Source organism: Bubalus bubalis, chromosome 2, assembly GCF_019923935.1.
Source record: "Bubalus bubalis isolate 160015118507 breed Murrah chromosome 2, NDDB_SH_1, whole genome shotgun sequence".
Classification (NCBI taxonomy): Eukaryota; Metazoa; Chordata; class Mammalia; order Artiodactyla; family Bovidae; genus Bubalus; species Bubalus bubalis.
Genome location: NC_059158.1, coordinates 17,748,289 through 17,766,009, shown reverse-complemented (window position 1 = coordinate 17,766,009; position 17,721 = coordinate 17,748,289). Strand labels below are relative to the sequence as shown.

Here is a 17,721-nt window from a genome sequence, read left to right as displayed (position 1 = left end):
CACCATGCTTTTGTGCGGTCCATCACAGCCCGCAGGCTTCTGGGGGGTCTGCACAGAAAATTACTCAATCTAATCAGACAGACCACAGCCTTGTCTAACTCAGTGAAACTAAGCAATGCCGTGTGTGGCCAGCCAAGACAGACGTGTCATGGTGGAGAGGTCTGACTGAATGTGGTCCACTGGAGAAGGGAATGGCAAACCACTTCAGTATTCTTGCCTTGAGAACCCCATGAACAGTATGAAAAAGGCAAAATGATAGGATACTGAAAGAGGAACTCCCCAGGTTGGTGAGAGCCCAATATGCTACTGGAGATCAGTAGAGAAATAACTGTAGAAAGAATGAAGGCATGAAGCTAAAGCAAAAACAATACCCAGTTGTGGATGTGACTGGTGATAGAAGCAAGGTCCGATGCTGTAAAGAGCAATATTGCATAGGAACCTGGAATGTTAGGTCCATGAATCAAGGCAAATTGGAAGTGGTCAAACAGGAGATGGCAAGAGTGAACGTCGACATTCTAGGAATCAGCAAACTAAAGTGGACTGGAATAGGTGAATTTAACTCAGATGACCATTATATCTACTACAGTGGGCAGGAATCCCTTAGAAGAAATGGCGTAGCCATCATGGTCAACAAAAGAGTCCAAAATGCAGTACTTGGTTGCAATCTCAAAAACAACAGAAAGATCTCTGTTTGTTTCCAGGGCAAACCATTCAATAATCACAGTAATCCAAGTCTATGCCCCAACTAGTAATGCTGAAGAAGCTGAAGTTGAACAGTTCTATGAAGACATACAAGATCTTTTAGAACTAACACCCTAAAAAGATGTCCTTTTCATTATAGGGGACTAAAATGGAAAAGTAAAAAGTCAAGAAACACCTGGGGTAACAGGTTAAATTTGGCCTTGGAATAAGGTGTGAAGCAGGGCAAAGACTAATAGAGTTTTGCCAAGAAAATGCACTGGTTATGCAAACACCCTCTTCAACAGCACAAGAGAAGACTCTACACATGGACATCACCAGATGGTCAACACCGAAATCAGATTGATTATATTCTTTGCAGCCAAAGATGGAGAAGCACTTTACAGTCAGCAAAAACAAGCCCAGGAGCTGACTGTGGCTCAGATCATGAAATTCTTATTGCCAAATTCGGACTTAAAGTGAAGACAGTAGGGAAAACCACTAGACCATTCAGGTATGACTGAAATCAAATTCCTTATGATATACAGTGAAAGTGAGAAATAGATTTAAGAGACTAGATCTGTTAGATAGAGTGCCTGATGAACTATGGACAGAGGTTCATGACACTGTACAGGAGACAGGAATCAAGACCTTCCCCATGGAAAAGAAATGCAAAAAAGCAAAATGGCTGTTTGGGGAGGCCTTACAAATAGCTATGAAAAGAATAGAAGTGAAAAGTAAAGGAGAAAAGGAAAGATATAAGCATCTGAATGCAGAGTTCCAAAGAATAGCAAGAAGAGATAAGAAAGCCTTCCTCAGCAATCACTGCAAAGAAATAGAGGAAAAAAACAGAATAGGGAAGACTAGAGATCTCTTGAAGAAAATCAGAGATACCAAGGGAACATTTCATGCAAAGATGGGCTCGATAAAGGACAGAAATGGTATGGACCTAACAGAAGCAGAAGATATTAAGAAGAGGTGGCAAGAATACACAGAAGAACTGTACAAAAAAGAGCTTCACGACCCAGATAATCATGATGGTGTGATCACTCACCTAGAGCCAGATATCCTGGAATGTGAAGTCAAGTGGGCCTTAGAAAACATCACTACGAACAAAGCTAGTAGAGGTGATGGAATTCCAGTTGAGCTATTTCAAATCCTGAAAGATGATGCTGTGAAAGTGCTGCACTCAATATGCCAGGAAATTTGGAAAACTCAGCAGTGGCCACAGGACTGGAAAAGGTCAGTTTTCATTCCAATCCCAAAGAAAGGCAATGCCAAAGAATGCTCAAACTACCACACAATTGCACTCATCTCACACGCTAGTAAAGTAATGCTCAAAATTCTCCAAGCCAGGCTTCAGCAATAAGTGAACCATGAAATTCCAGATGTTTAAGCTGGTTTTAGAAAAGGCAGAGGAACTAGAGACCAAATTGCCAACATCCACTGGATCATGGAAAAAGGAAGAGAGTTCCAGAAAAACATCAATTTCTGCTTTATTGTCTATGCCAAAGCCTTTGACTGTGTGGATCACAATAAACTGTGGAAAATTCTGGAAGAGATGGAAATACCAGACCACCTGACCTGCCTCTTAGGAAACCTATATGTAGGTCAGGAAACAACAGTTAAAACTGGACATGGAACAACAGACTGGTTCCAAATAGGAAAAGGAGTACATCAAGGCTGTTTATTGTCACCCTGCTTATTTAACTTATATGCAGAGTACATCATGAGAAACGCTGGGCTGGATGAAGCACAAGCTGGAATCAAGATTGCTGGGAGAAATATCAATAACCTCAGATATGCAGATGACACCACCCTTATGGCAGAAAGTGAAAAGGAACTAAAATGCCTCTTGATGAAAGTGAAACGGGTAAGTGAAAAAGTTGGCTTAAAGCTCAACATTCAGAAAACAAAGATCATGGCATCTGGACCTATCACTTCATGGGAAATAGATGGGGAAACAGTGGAAACAGTGTCAGACTTTATTTTTTGGGAGTCCAGAATCACTGCTGATGGTGATTGCAGCCATGAAATTTAAAGACGCTTTCTCCTTGGAAGGAAAGTTATGACCAACCTAGATAGCATATTGAAAAGCAGAGACATTACTTTGCCAACAAAGTTCCGTCTAGTCAAGGATATGGTTTTTCCTGTGGTCATGTATAGATGTGAGAGTTGGACTGTGAATAAAACTGAGCACCGAAGAATTGACGCTTTTAAACTGTGGTGTTGGAGAAGACTCTTGAGCGTCCCTTGGACTGCAAGGAGGTCCAACCAGTCCATTGTAAAGGAGATCAGTCCTGGGTGTTCTTTGGAAAGATTGATCCTAAAGCTGAAACTCCAGTACTTTGGCCACCTCATGCAAAGAGTTGACTCCTTGGAAAAGACTCTTATGCTGGGAGGAATTGGGGGCAGGAGGAGAAGGGGCGACAGAGGATGAGATGACTGGATGGCATCACTGACTCGATGGACGTGAGTCTGGGTGAACTTCGGGAGTTGGTGATAGACAGGGAGGCAGTGGTGTGCTGCAATTCATGGTGTCTCAAAGAGTCAGACAGGACTGAGCAACTGAACTGAACTGAACACCATTTCATCCTTTACTACCCTAGTCCTTGACTCACTTTCCCTTTGCTGCTTTTCCTTCCTTCTGTCTTTCTCTTCCTTCCTTCTTATTCATCCCACTTTCTCTTATAATTTTTGATTTCCCATTTTCTGTTTACTAGGAATTACTGCTAAAGCCCTAAAGATGCTGCAACACCAGCCCAGCAACATCACTGACTTCTTAGCAGAGCCAGTCAAGAGATTGGCCCTCATCTTAGGTTGTTTGGAGGCTGTTGAACAGGCTGAGGAATGCTAATCCAGTCACATTTATCCAGTCTTAGTAGAGAATCAGTCTATTTGGAGGATTTTATAATTCAGGGACCTTCTAGGGCATGTTTCTAAGGCCAAATAATTAATGACAAGTATCGTTACTCTAAAACAAAGAGAGAATGGCATCTCACTTCTCAGATAAATGTGTTTTTGAATCTTGCGTTCTGATCTACTTGGTGTCTATGTGACCAGTTGGACAATTATCCAGACGCCTCTGGCGGGGGACAGATGCACACTAGTATTTTGCCATTCAATTGTTTAGAGTGTTTATGATACATGCATTTCTGTGGGTCACCTAGTAGATATATGACTGTGGGATACTTAATTTTCTCCAGATTGTGCTTGCAGAGTGAGGGAAACAGAGAGGCTCTGGTGAATAGTGCAGGTGGGGAGTTGTGGGTTCTAGAATATGTCTCCTGATTAAAAAAGAAATATGAAGTTGGGGATCACCAACTTGTGAATGTCCTGGAAAATCAAAGGGATACACCAGAAGAGAAACACGTGTCAGTCAGGGGAAATTTCAGATCAGTCCGTCTGGACCAAGACAAGGCTACAACAGCACCATGTAAGTCAGTGATGTCAGAACTTTCCCATCTTGTTACCATTTACCCTGTTCCAACATGGCCCAAGGAATGAAGATCCAGAGAGGGAGAGAGAAGGAACCTTGAAAAATGGACACATCTGTATTTCCTGGTAGGTTCCCTGGGCCTCAGCAGGGGAGAGGGAGACATTGAATAGGCTGAATATGAGATGGAGCTGACATTTGACTGACCGGACTTGTGAAACCCAGAGTGATAGAATGTATGGAATGGCTGCAAGGTGATGCAGGAAATGAGGATCAGTGGAGTGTGGGTGACGACAGCCACTGGAGGAGGAAGAGCCAGTTCACATTTGTATCTGCTATGGTCTCAGCCTTTGCGTCCCCCAGAAATTTCATATGATGAAATCCTGATTCCCATCCATAGGTGGTGCCTTTGTGAAGTGATGGATTTATAAGGATGGAGCCTCTTCAATGAGATGACCGCTTATATATATAAGAGACACACAGAGCTCCCAAGCCCTCCCCCATGTGAGGATATAGTAAGAAGTGTGTGACCAGAATGGACCCTGCATGACCACGCTGTGGAAACCCATTTCCATTGTTTTTAAGCCTGTGATATTTTGTTATAGCAACCCAGAAGGACTAAGACAGCATCCTAACAATCTTTAGACAGTTCAGCAAACCTCATGCTATTTACACAAAAGTGCAAAGCACTTATCTTGTCTGGTGTAACACTGTGATAGTTGGCTGAAGGTCGTGGCTGGCTTTCATAAAGAATCCTGAGAATTCAGTCTCTTGGTAGCATGACCAGAACCATGGACAATTGTCTAATTCTTTGATTCTAATAACTCGACCCAGAATAATTGGCTGTGATTCTTAAGTAATCTTTTAATGGTCTTTGTAATGCCAGCTTCCTCTATTTGTAACTAATTTTAATAGGAGCTTCATTCTTTCAATTGTAGGCATGGATTTTCTTTTTATTTTCTATTAAATGAAGGTAGGAAATGTGAACAAATTGCCATTTTAGATTTTGACATCTCTACAGAGTCTGTGTTTATTTTTTTAAGAGAAGACCCATTTCACAGAGCATGCATTAAAAAGCTGTAAATTTCAAAGAAGCTTGCTATGGGATACATCATTATGACCATCTCACAGCTGGATGGGATGGATGTGGATTTAGCACGTTTTGTGGGTTCGGCATGCCAGGATCTTGGTGTACATGTCAGCTTTATGTGAATCCCTGCGCAGGCACTGGGATAGGTTATAAAATTCAGAAAGATGCCTATCTTCATCGCTGGACGTCAGGGATGGGAGTCCTGACCAGTAAATACGAACCTCATACATCTTCCACCTGACTGGAAAAATAATCTGGACACCTAAAAGACAATGACTTCTTATGCATTTTATTAGTTAGCTTATTTTGTCCCTTCTAATTATCAAGTTACGATTTGGGGAAGACATACAAATAAAAACTCTCTAGATATGGATTTTGGAGCCAGCCTATGATAAAACTATTAAGAATTTAAAAAGTAGAAACATAACTTAAGTTTAGTTTTAACTTTCCTTTCTTCCCACTCTCATCCTTTGATTTGAGGAGAACAGAGAAAGAAGACAAATGGAATTTGAATAGCAGATGTCCTGGGATACTTTGAAGAAAATGCTGATCTTGGAAATTCTGTTCTCTAGTTCTCTTACTCTTGAAAATACTTCAACCACCTGTGCCCAGGAAGAATCAAGCTTTTGGTGGAATTGTATGTAATGCAGGGAAGGCTGCACATGTCAAAAATTGCAGTGAAATTCTGATTCCTTTACAGTAGAATCTATCACTATGAATGACTAGGCTCCTGCTTTATGTAGTAGCAGTCTAGAATATAGAAGTCATGAATCTTTTTCTTACAAAATGAGATATTTCCAAATCCTTACGCATTACAGAGGTCACCTCTTTCATTCATGAACAAAGCAAGAAAGCCCTCTACAGGACGCTCACCTGGCTGAATTGCCTCTCCATGCGTGCTTGAAGTTTGTCTGAATTTTTCTCATTCTCTATGGCACTTGATAGAATAGCATCTGAGACTTCTTTCAAACTTGGCAGCTCTTTGACTAGATGATACAGAGGTCTATGCCAGGAGTACGTTAACATGAGTATCCACTTACTAAGGTCTTCATTCTAAGCAACCATAAGAAACAATCTCATTAAAATAATCACAATTCAGTGGTTTTGGTAACATGTGATCTTTGTTCAGAGCAGCTGACCTAAAAACCATTTGGTTATTCCTATGTGTATGCTGAGATTTTTGAAGGTGGTAAAAGTTGCAAAAGTATAAAATGTAAGCCATTAGTTCACACTTCACTGAATTATTAAAAATCTAGGTATTTTAGAAACAAATTCTTCTAACAAGTTCTATATAACATGAAGAATTTTCTTTTTTCCTCTGAAATTCTACCACCACTGAGTGAGTTCTTTTATGTTTGTAATGCCAGCTTCCTCTATTTGTAACTAATTTTAATAGGAGCTTCATTCTTTCAATTGTAGGCATGTTTTTATGTTTGGATATTTGCCTGAGAGAATCTAAGTATTTACGCAAGTCAGTATGTGCTGCAGTGCCTGACCCAGGAAAGAGGGATTCCACCTGTGCCCACATCATTGTCACCCAGTGATTCATTTGTATTAATGAATCAGATGAGTCCTTCATATTGATTTTTGATCGATAATTGTTGTATGATATTACAACAAAGAGACAATGAAGCTGATCCCAACACCAGCCCCCTGCTCATATCAGAACAGTCTGTTTTGTTGACATGTGTCTGGGCAGAAAATGGTACAGTGTTGTCTTTAGTTACAGCATCAATGGGATTCACGATGGAGGGTCCCCCGGCTCTAGTTCACTACTACTACCAGAATTGAGCCTGAAAATCCCAGGGGCTGAAGATCTCTAGTTAATATGCTTGATTTCTTTAAAGCCATGAACTGTTTTACTGCTAAAGAACAGAGAACTGAATAGGATTAAATATAGTAATGCACATAAAGTGCTTAGTAAAATGTATGTCCATGTAGTAACTTTCAATAAACTTTAAATTTAAGCTTATTGGAAAATCCCTCCTCCTCTTCCACTTTGACATTTTTCCTTTACTTGATCATCCTCTTTATTAATGAGCTTAACAGAGGAAAAGAATTTTGGTATCATTAAGAAAGTTGTAGACAGAGAAGATAGTATTTTAATGGGGGATGCATGTGAAAATATTTTAAATAATGTTAGGAGGAAGGATAATGCAGGAAATCAGAAAGGAGAGATTATAACGGTGAAAATTTGGAGCTGCCATAAATGATTGAGGCTTGATATGTAAACTTGTTGTCCTTTGAACAGAGGCAATTGTTGTGGCCATGAGAATAAAGCAATGTTTTATAGGGCATTTGGGGGAGACTTACAAATTAAGAATAAAAGGTGATAGAAGAGTCGTTGAGAATGACGAGTGAAGGAGGTGTCAGAGAAGTAGAAGCAGAATCAGGAGAGTCTTGAAAGGCAGACGTGGTGGCTCGGGTGGTGCCATATAGGACCCCACATAGCAGTCACTAGTAACATGGAGTACTCAAAACTGGGTGTGTTTCTTACATTTCATGAATTTTGCAATCTTACATTTTATACATGAAAATTCCCATTCATTTCCTGTTTTCATACAGTATAATAGCTGTAACCCTGTGTCTAATGCATTGTTTGAACTAAACATGTCTGCATGGACAATTTATAGATCTGTTATTTATGTTGCTTATACATATCTTTAGTCATCCCTTGTTTCTGCTTATGCTTCATTAATTGCATAATATAATTTCTCTTCAGTTGCTTACAATTCCTTCAGCTTTTTCTGTATGCACATTTACCATTACCTCTGATAATCTGAAGCCTGGTAAGCTACATACTGTCTCATTTGATCTGGTAGAAAAAAAACCCAGGTTAAAGACTCATGTTCATCTGTTAGGCTTTTTCTCTTTCTTCAGGAGTATGAAGGGAATTGGTGTGGCAGCTCTTGGTGGCATTGATATAGTACAGTTTGCCCTGGGCATATTTTTCATCCTAAAAGTAATCATGCAATTAGTTAGGGTTGTTGGGCATTCAGTAGATGAACCAATTAACAGAACACTAACATGTTTTATAGACGTGTATTTTTTTTAACGGGGGGGCATCACAAAATTTGAAAGTCATTCTTTCCTACTTTTTCTATACATTGTCTCTATACATATGATTTTACATAAAACTTTTCTAAGTTTAACCTTTCCCCTTTCTCTGTTTTATCATTATCTTTTTTTTCTTAGTATTTGAACCAAATATAGTACATAAGTACCAATCATTGGTGCCTCCCAGGTGATGGTAGTGGTAAAGAACATTCCTGCCAATGCAGGAGATATAAGAAGACTCAGGTTTGATCCCTAGGTGAAGAGCATTCCTTGCAAGAGGGCACAGCAGCCTACTCCAGTATTCTTGCCTGGCCAATCCTATGGACAGAGGAGCCTGTTAGGCTACAGTCAGTAAGGCAGCAAAGAGTTCGACACAACTGAAGTGACTTAGAATGCATGCATACACCTATATTTTACCATTTAATCTCTTGTTTACTGTGGGTTAGAGCCAATATATTCCCTTATACAGTGTTATATAGTTATGACTTTGACTTATCTCTGAATCCGCACACCAAAATCTTAGTGTTTATTCCAGGTGCAGAATACAATCTTGTTTATGGTGACAAAATAGTACGTCAGAAAAACATGGCATAAAGTTACAGGAAATACTAAGCAATGGACTAAGAATAATAAGAGTAGAAAAATCTAGCTAACACATTGATAGAGAAAAACTAATCTTTAGTGAAAGTTATGAACATTTCAAGAGATTACTTGGAAGAGTTGGGAAAAAAATGGACAGTCAATAATGGAGGATGAAACAAAAACTAGTGAGAAAAAAGAACTACATGAATTTAGTAGAAACCTTTAGCACTGCTTTTTATTAGCTGTCTGCTCTACTGTGTGCTCCTTGATTGACTAAAAGAATTAACACACAACTTTCAAATACCTTCCTCAGAAACAGAATAATTGTTTCCAATTGTAAACTCCCCTTCTATTGTAGCTCTAAAGCTATTCACTGCAAATCTTAAAACAATAATTTGTAGCATTAAAAAAACTACCAGTATTCATTTTTGTGACCGGGATTCAGCTTTGTTTAACGTGTTCCATCCACCCAGTTCACTGCAGAGCAGTTCTCATTTATTGGCTATTTACTCTGAGCCTGCAGAAGAAAGCCCAGAGAGACACTGAAGGACCAGAAAATCAACATGCTTCCTTTTCCCCAGTCCCACCTGAAAGTGCTTTGTGTCAGGCAGTATTGTGGGCTGAATCTGTGTTCTTCAAATTCATGTGTTAGAGCCCTAACTGCCAAAGTGCTGTGTTTTGAGAAGGGTTCTGACTTTTTGGGATCCATGGACTGTAGCCCACCAGACTCCTCTGTCCATGGGAGTTCTCAGGCAAGAATACTGGAGTAGCTTGCCGTTCCCTTCTCCAGGAAATCTTCCAGACCCAGGGATAGAACCCAAGTCTCTCACATTGCAGACAGATTCTTTACCATCTGAGCCACCAGAGAAGCCCATTAACATTAACTGAGCTCTTAGGGTGGAACACTGATCCAGTAGGTTTAGTGTCTTCATGAAGCGAAACACCAGAGAATTTTCTCTGTGTCTGTGTGTCTTTTCCTCTCTCTTTTCTTCCCCAGCCACCACTCTGTGTGAGGACTAACGGAGAAGCCAGCCTGGGAGGAAAGAGTTCTTATCAGAACCTCACCTGCTGGCACCCTTATCTGGTACTTCTAGCCCCCAGAACTGTGAGGAAATAAATTTCTGTTGTTTACTTCACTGAGTCTATTGCATTATTTTATGGCATTCCTAGCTGACAAATACAAAATCATTTATTTTGGAAATTTAAAAAAAGAAAATGAATAAAAGGAAATTGAAAAAGTTAATTGCACTTCTTATGAATCTTTGAGATTTCACAAAACCGATCCTTTCTTCTATTTCCACATCTTATCAGCAGACGGCTTCTTTGACGTAAAGACTCTGTTATTTGAAGTTTGCCTAATGCAGCCTTCTTGATTAAAGGACAGTATAGCCCAGTCACTTACGCCAGGTTCCATCTCAGAGCCTGGCGGGCTACAGTCCATGGCGTTGCAAGAGTCGGACACGACTTAGCATCTAAACCTCCACCACCACAGTACTTCCAAACTCAGTGAACATTATGGTGGAAAGGTTATGGATGTCATGGGACAGCCTGGCGGCATCGATAAACATCTGTAAGTGTTTTCAGGGGGAAGTCAAACACGTCATGATTGCAGGACAGGCATAAATTGCCTTGGCACAAGAGCAGATTAGAAATGACCAGCAGATGGAGCAAGCAGGACCCTGCTTAAATAAAAACATGAGCCATTCTGAAATGATCTAGTCACCTTAGTTTATCAAACCCCTCCTGTGGAGGGAAGCCTTCTCCTTCCCTGTTGCTCTGAGCAAGAGTTGGTGCTGCAGCAGCTGGGGTGGGGAAGAAGGAGCGCCTTCTGTGTAAATTTACATGGATGATGATATTTGCACAGATAGAGAGTTGGAGAATAGGTTACTCCCTGCATTTTTGTATTGCTCCCAGAAGTACTTCTGTGCTCTCCAAACATTTGGAACTTAATTCTGAGCCAGAGTATTTAGTCCAGTCTTTTAAGACAGTTTAATGTTGGGACTCTGCAAACTCTAAGCAGTGAGGCCCTCTAGGAGTTTGTCATTTTTTCACTCTACATTGAATAATGCCTGCATTTTAGACACTGAAATGACAAGAAAAGTCCAGTTGATCTGTGTGGTTTACCATCATGCTGGGGTAAGAGTAAACACATGACTGACTGATCGCTACTACAGAGTACAGAGAGAATACTAAGAGAAAAAGGATATTGTACCTTGGATCTGCTCACTCACCTTAAAACCCCATGCGTGTCTTTGATACTTTCCCAAAAGCTTTAAAACATCTTAAAATTTGTGTTTCACAGGAACCCTGTGAGATAGCCTTAATCTCACTATGATCATCAAGTTCTGTTAATGAAGATGTGATGACTTGGAGAGGGCAAGTAATTTTCCCCAGGTCCCATTATTAGCAGATGCAGGTCACTGGGCACCAATACACTCATGTGTTCATTTCCTGATGTCACATCACACATGCCTGTGGCCCTTGGTCTGCATGTGTGTAACCAGGACCACATCAGGATCTGTGATGACTCTGCTTAAAGAGAAAAATACTTTGTCTTTGGCTGCAAAACAGCAGTGACCCTAGAACATTGGTTTTATCCACTTGTTCTGCTCTGTGTATAAAATACTCACTGTTAAAGTCTTTGACAATTATCAGTGTGGGGGCCTGGTTCTCCTGGCTAGCCTTTCTTCTAGGGACCTTGACAGCTCTTCTACTTTTATGCATCTTTAATCTTCTCGTTACATTTGTTGTTTTTTTTTTTTAAGAAAACAGAAAATAAATCTCCAAATGGTAATACAAGACTATTACCTGGTCAGCACCCAAGACAACGTCATTGGCTCTGCGAATAAAGCCTGCCCTTTCCTGACTTTGACTATTTAGGGACAAATTTTATCTGTCTCATCGGGAGTACATCCTGACAACCCATGGGGCTTAGTTTTTGAACCACCTTCAAACATCTCCTCTTTGATAGTAGAACTAGACCTTCATGCTTCCATGACGTACTGTAAAATTCCAGAAATTATTCCTGGCCCTACCTTTGACCAACAGAAGCATAAAATCATAGACTCTTGCAAGCGTGGTTTTAATATTACTTTTCCTGTATGATCTTTGTAAGTAAGCAGAATTTAAGACTTAAGTGAGCAAGAATTGAGTTTGGACAAGAGAACTGATAAAATAAAGATTTTATCATCCTGAATGAGATTTAAACATGATTCTTTTTTCAATTTGCCAGAAGAGTGATAATTTAATTAAGGATAAGATATCAGCATTTACTAGGTTTTCTCTGCTCTTAGTTAGTTTAAATGGGCATGGTATCTAAGAATAAACTGGTCATTTAAAATTGGGTAATGAAAATAAAAGAAGTGGTTCTCAAAAAGGAGACACATAAGTTGGGGGAATTTGGGGCTACCTATCTCATCAACTAAAGAGCTTATTGTGACAGGTAAGGGGAATAATAGCTTGTATAACATAGACGTATTTGTATGCATATATTTCTGTGCATGTATACATGTGTTATGCATAAATATGTGCTTAATTTCTTCATGGAACTTTGAACCTCATAAACTTTGATTTTATAAGAGGCAGCAAATGTAGCAGAATACCCTAATTCCTAATGTAATTGATCATTTATTGGTAGATGACTAATTATATGATTTTTTTTCTGTTAAAATGTTAGATCTGTGTTTGCTTTGGTAGCACATATATTACATAATTGGAATAATACTGAGAAGATTAGCATGGCTTCTGCCCAAGGATGAAACACAAATTTGTGAAGCCTTCCATATTTTTCTGTTACAATTTTGAGGGGTGGGACAGGAAGCAAGGTGGAAAGGAGGTTCAAATTCGAGGGGACATAGGTATACCTATGGCTGATTCATGCTGATGTTTGGCCGAAAGCAGTACAGTATTGTAAAGCAATTCTCCTTCAGTTAAACATCTATAAATTTAATTATTAAAACTGTTATTGGGGATCATATTACAGGTTCAGATATCCACTGTAGGATTAAAGAGGATCTGACCGGAAACTGATAATTGATGGCGTCAATTATCATTGGTTAGTAATTCATTAACTTTATAGTTGAATGAGAAAAATAAACTAACAAACACTACTGTCTGTGATTCAGTGTCATAGCAAGCTATAATCCTAGTCTGCGTTCGCTTTTAGGTGGTATAGTGCCCAAACTTTGAAACTGAGGCTGTTCCCAGAAGCGCACAGTCGTGAGTCCTGCCCAGGGTTTTTGTTTCTGATGCTGAAGGCTTCTGTTCACTGGTCCATTGAGGCCCAAATTCTCTCTCCTGAGCATTCTCTGGGTCTATCATGTGCACAAGTCTTTATATTTTGGTTTTCTAATTTGATTCTCTTTTTCTTTTGATCAGACTACCAAGTCTCTTTGCAATTTATTTTTCAGACCGTTTTGTGCTTTGATTTTTCTGATGCTCATTAGTGTATTTGCTTCCATGTCTACCTCTCTGAGTAATTTTCAGCATCTACATAAAACCTACCCTATTCTCTTACTGTCTGGATTTTGGTGTTTAGCATCAGCATATTTTTATAAACTTCATTTTCCTTCTGCTGCAGTTTCTCATATACAGCTTAAGCTGGTTGGCCCACATCTGGCTTCTTCACATTTTCTCCAAAAATTAGAGAACTCTGCTTTCTTTCTAGGCAGTACTGCCACTTGTTTCGATACCATTGCTAATTTTCTGTGATTTCACTTCCTGCCTAATAAGCTTTGTCTTTCTCAATCTACTGTAACTGGAGTACTATGTGCCTCTATGTTGGCATTACTATTTTAAATAAATACCAACCTAGTATAGCAGAGAATTAAAGGGAAGAAAATTACAGTAGTATTAGTAATAATACATTCCCCCAAATTATAATCCAGTAATGCTCCCAATTTTAAATGACTTTCTATCCATGTATTGTTGAGGTCCCCTACTGATTTTTCCTTACTAGGTGTTTCAATTTTGAAACAGAATGTAGAAAACAATGGAATGGAAAATTCTGAAAATCACCTTGGATTTTAGATGCTTCAAGATTAAGTATGTAATTGTTAGTTTTTTATACTTAGTAGGGCTATTCTTAACACATACATCTCAGTGTACGGTGATTGCTAGTGAGTGAAGGATGTATACTGTGAACTGCAGTCACCAAACAGGTGATTGGAGATAAAGAAAGCAATGCCAGGAAGACACTGGCTTCCACTGTGGAAGGAAAAACTTACAGCATCTGTCGTCTACAGTCTACTCTTCAGATTTTTCCAAAACACTTACTCTTCCTTTGCTCTTTTAATAATTTGGGTTGTTTGATTTCTTTTCCTGTGAGTTGCATGAGTCTCTTATATATACGTGGGTATGAAGTCCTTATCAAATATGTGATTTGCAAATAATTTTTTTTAATTCCATAGGTTGCCATTTCATTTTATTGATGGCTTCTTTTACTATGCAGAAGGTTTTGAGTTTGATGTGGTCTCACTAGTTTATTTTTGCAGTTCTTGCCTTGTCTTTTGATAACTGAGTTGTTTGAGCAGCTTATATTTTAGAAAGCAATCCTTTTTTAGTTGTTTTTTTGCTATTATCTTCTCCCATTCTTACCAAAAGACACAGACTGGCTGAATGGATACAAAAACAAAACTGCTATATATGCTGTCTACAAGAGACCCACTTCAGTCCTTGAGACACATACAGACTGAAAGTGAGAGGATGGAAAAAGATATTCCATGCAAATGGAAAAAAAAAAGAAAGCCGGATTGGCAATTCTCATATCAGAAAAAATAGACCTTAAAATAAAAACTATTATAAGAGATAAAGAAGGACACTAACAAGGAATCAGTCCAAGAAAAAGACATAACAGTTTTCAATATTCATGTACCCAACATAAGAACACCTCAATACATAAGGTAAACACTAACTGACACAAAAGGGGAAATTGACCATAACACAATAATAGTAGGCATGTTGACACCACACCTATACCAGTGGACAGATCAACAGAACAGAAAGTTAATAAGGAAACAAGCCTAAAAGGAAATATTAGAGCAAACAGACCTAGTATCTTCAGCACATTCCATCCAAACGCAGAAGAATACACTTTCTTCTCAAGTGCACATGGAACATTTTCCTCATCTTGGGTCACAAATCAAACCTCAGTAAATTTAAGGAAATTGAAATTATATCAAGCATTTTCTCTCACCTCAACACTATGAGACTAGATATCGATCATAGGAAAAAAACAACAACTGTAAAGAACACAAACACATGGAGATTAAGCAACACATTTCTAAATAATGAGCAGGTTACTGAAGAAGTAAGGGAAATCAAAACATACCTGGAAACAAAGAACAATGAAAACATGATGATCTAAAACCTATAGATGCAACACAAGCAGTTCTAAGAAGGAAGTTCATAGTAATACAAATCCTACCTCAAGAAACACATTGAATAACAACCTAAATTTATGTATCTTTAACTCTTTAAAAATTTCTCTTATCAATTTCTTAAAGGTTTTGCATAAAATCTTTCAACACCTTGCTTAAGTTTATTTCTAAGTGTTTTATCTTTTTGTGATGCAATAGTAAATGGAATTGTTTTCTTTATTCCACTTTCTGATAGCCAGGCAACTGAGTTTCGTATATTGGAGTATAGTAAACATAATGTATGCTACATCTTTAAAGAATAGACATTTTCCCACAAATAAGACATCTAGATGATCAATAGGTATATGACAAGATGCTCAGCATCACTAATAAGCAAAGGAAATGCAGATCAAAAGCACAACAGGTATCACCTCATACCTGTTTGAATGGCTAGTACCAAAAGGTAAGAAATGACAAATGTTATTGAAGATGTGGAGAAAAAGGAGTGCTTATGCACTGTTGGTAGGGATGTATACTGGAGCAACTCCCATGGAAACTTATTGTGGAGGTTCCTCAAGAAATTTGAAAGAGAACTGTTATGTGATCCATTATCCCACTTCTGGATATATAGTCAAAGGAAATGAAATCATTGTCTCAAAGAGAGATCGGTATTCCCATGTTTATTGAAGCATTATTCACAGTAGCCTTATTATAAGAACAACCTGGGTATCTTTCAACAGGAGAATGGATTAAAACAATGTGATGTGACATATATAGGTAAATATTATTTAGCCATTAGAAAAAGAAAGAAATCCTTCCATTTGTGACAACATGGATGAAACTGAAGGGCATCACCCCAAGTGAACTAAGTCAGAGAAAGGCAAATACCATATGATCTCAATTATAAGGAATCTCAGTAGAAAAAAAAAAAAGATGGAAGTCAGAGTAGAAAAAATGATTGCCAAAGACTGGAGGGTAGGACAAATAAGGAGAGATTTTTAAAGGTTGCATATTTTCATGTATAAAAAATTAATAAAGTCTGAGGATCTAAGTTTGAGCTTCATAATCTAATCATGAGGTCTAATCATGAGATTGAACAAGCTCTGGGAGTTGGTTATAGACAGCAAAGCCTGTGTTGCCACAGTCCCTGGGGTCACACAGAGTGGGACACCACTGAATGACTGACTGAACTGAAGAGAGTGGAACTTACCTGTGTTCTCAAAATGCAAAAGTTAAACATGTGTGGTGATGACAGTGTTACTTAATAGAAGGGAAACTTATTTCTAATCCATGCACAAAATGGGGGTGGACAAGATGATGGAGGTGTAGTTGGAAGTGGGGTACACCTGTCTCCACTGATGCATCAAGAACGTCTAAAGATGCAGCAGTTCTCACAGAAGACCAGGTGAATACTGGCAGGACTCCCTGACTACTGAAGGAATATCTGGATCCATACAGAACTCAGTAGGAAAAAGGAAAGAAGGGACAAGGAGGAAGGGAAAAGAAGGAGCAGAGCAAGTGGAACCAGCCTGCACCTGGGAGAGAGGGAGCTGAAACACAGGGGAGAGATCCCTGCGTCCATGGCCATCCACTGGGATGGGGGAGGCATTTGAAGCTGTTGGGGAGTGAATTAACTAATGTGACAGTCTGAATGGAGTGAGAACCACATAGACAAGCCATGCTGCAGCCTTTCATACCTCGGACAGGGTTGTAAGTCCACTGGTGTCCACGGAAGCTGGGAGCTGGAGCCATGGGGATTGCAGAATGATCCCAGGGTGAGGACTCCTGTTGACTGTGGGGAGTCAGCCGGAAGGGATGGGGTGGAGGAAATGTGCTGCATGGAATGCTTCTTAAGGAAAGCTGTGAGGCCATAAAAGAGGGTTCAACTGCCTGTGGAGTAGAGCTATCTCTTTCTCCATGCTGGTACCTGTAGGGTGAGCAATAGAGAAAGACTGCAGTGAGGGTGGTCCTTGAGTGCCTGATGCACTAATCAATGGAGAATTTTGAATGTCTATATACCCTACCCTATTCTCTGTCTAAATTTTGGTTTTAGCATAGTAATGTTCTTATGAATTTAAATTTCTTCTGGTAGAGCTTCTTGTTTACAAATTAAGCTAATTCATCACATCTGCCTCATTATGGGTGTTTCAACAAACTTTGAGAACCTTCCTTCCTTCCTCAAGGCCATACTGCCCTTAACTATCATTGTTGACTTCCCATACTTTCACTACTTGCCTAATATAGTCTATGTTTTTCTCTATTCACTATAACTTTAATAGTATGTGTCCCTGTGTTGCTATTAATATTTATAATAAATTATTTATGGATGCAATAAAGAATCAAAAGGACTACAGTTACAACAGTAATAATAAATTACCCCCAAATTATAATCCATTAATGCTCCCACTTAAAATTGATTTTCTATCTATATATATATTATTGAGGTCTCTTAACTCATTTTCCTTACTAGGTGGCTCAATTTAGAAATGAAACATAGAAAACAATGGAGTGGTAAACTCTGG

General features: G+C 39.0%; 1 non-coding gene and 1 pseudogene across 1 annotated transcript; one reads left to right on the top strand and one right to left on the bottom strand.

Moving 5' to 3' along the window:
* Positions 1 to 5,153: 5,153 nt before the first annotated feature.
* LOC102416293 lies at positions 5,154 to 17,099 on the bottom strand (annotated as a pseudogene).
* On the top strand, positions 12,524 to 12,632 carry LOC112583023. The gene has a single exon (XR_003107389.1). It is a non-coding gene; the product is annotated as a U6 spliceosomal RNA (small nuclear RNA).
* Positions 17,100 to 17,721: the final 622 nt, after the last annotated feature.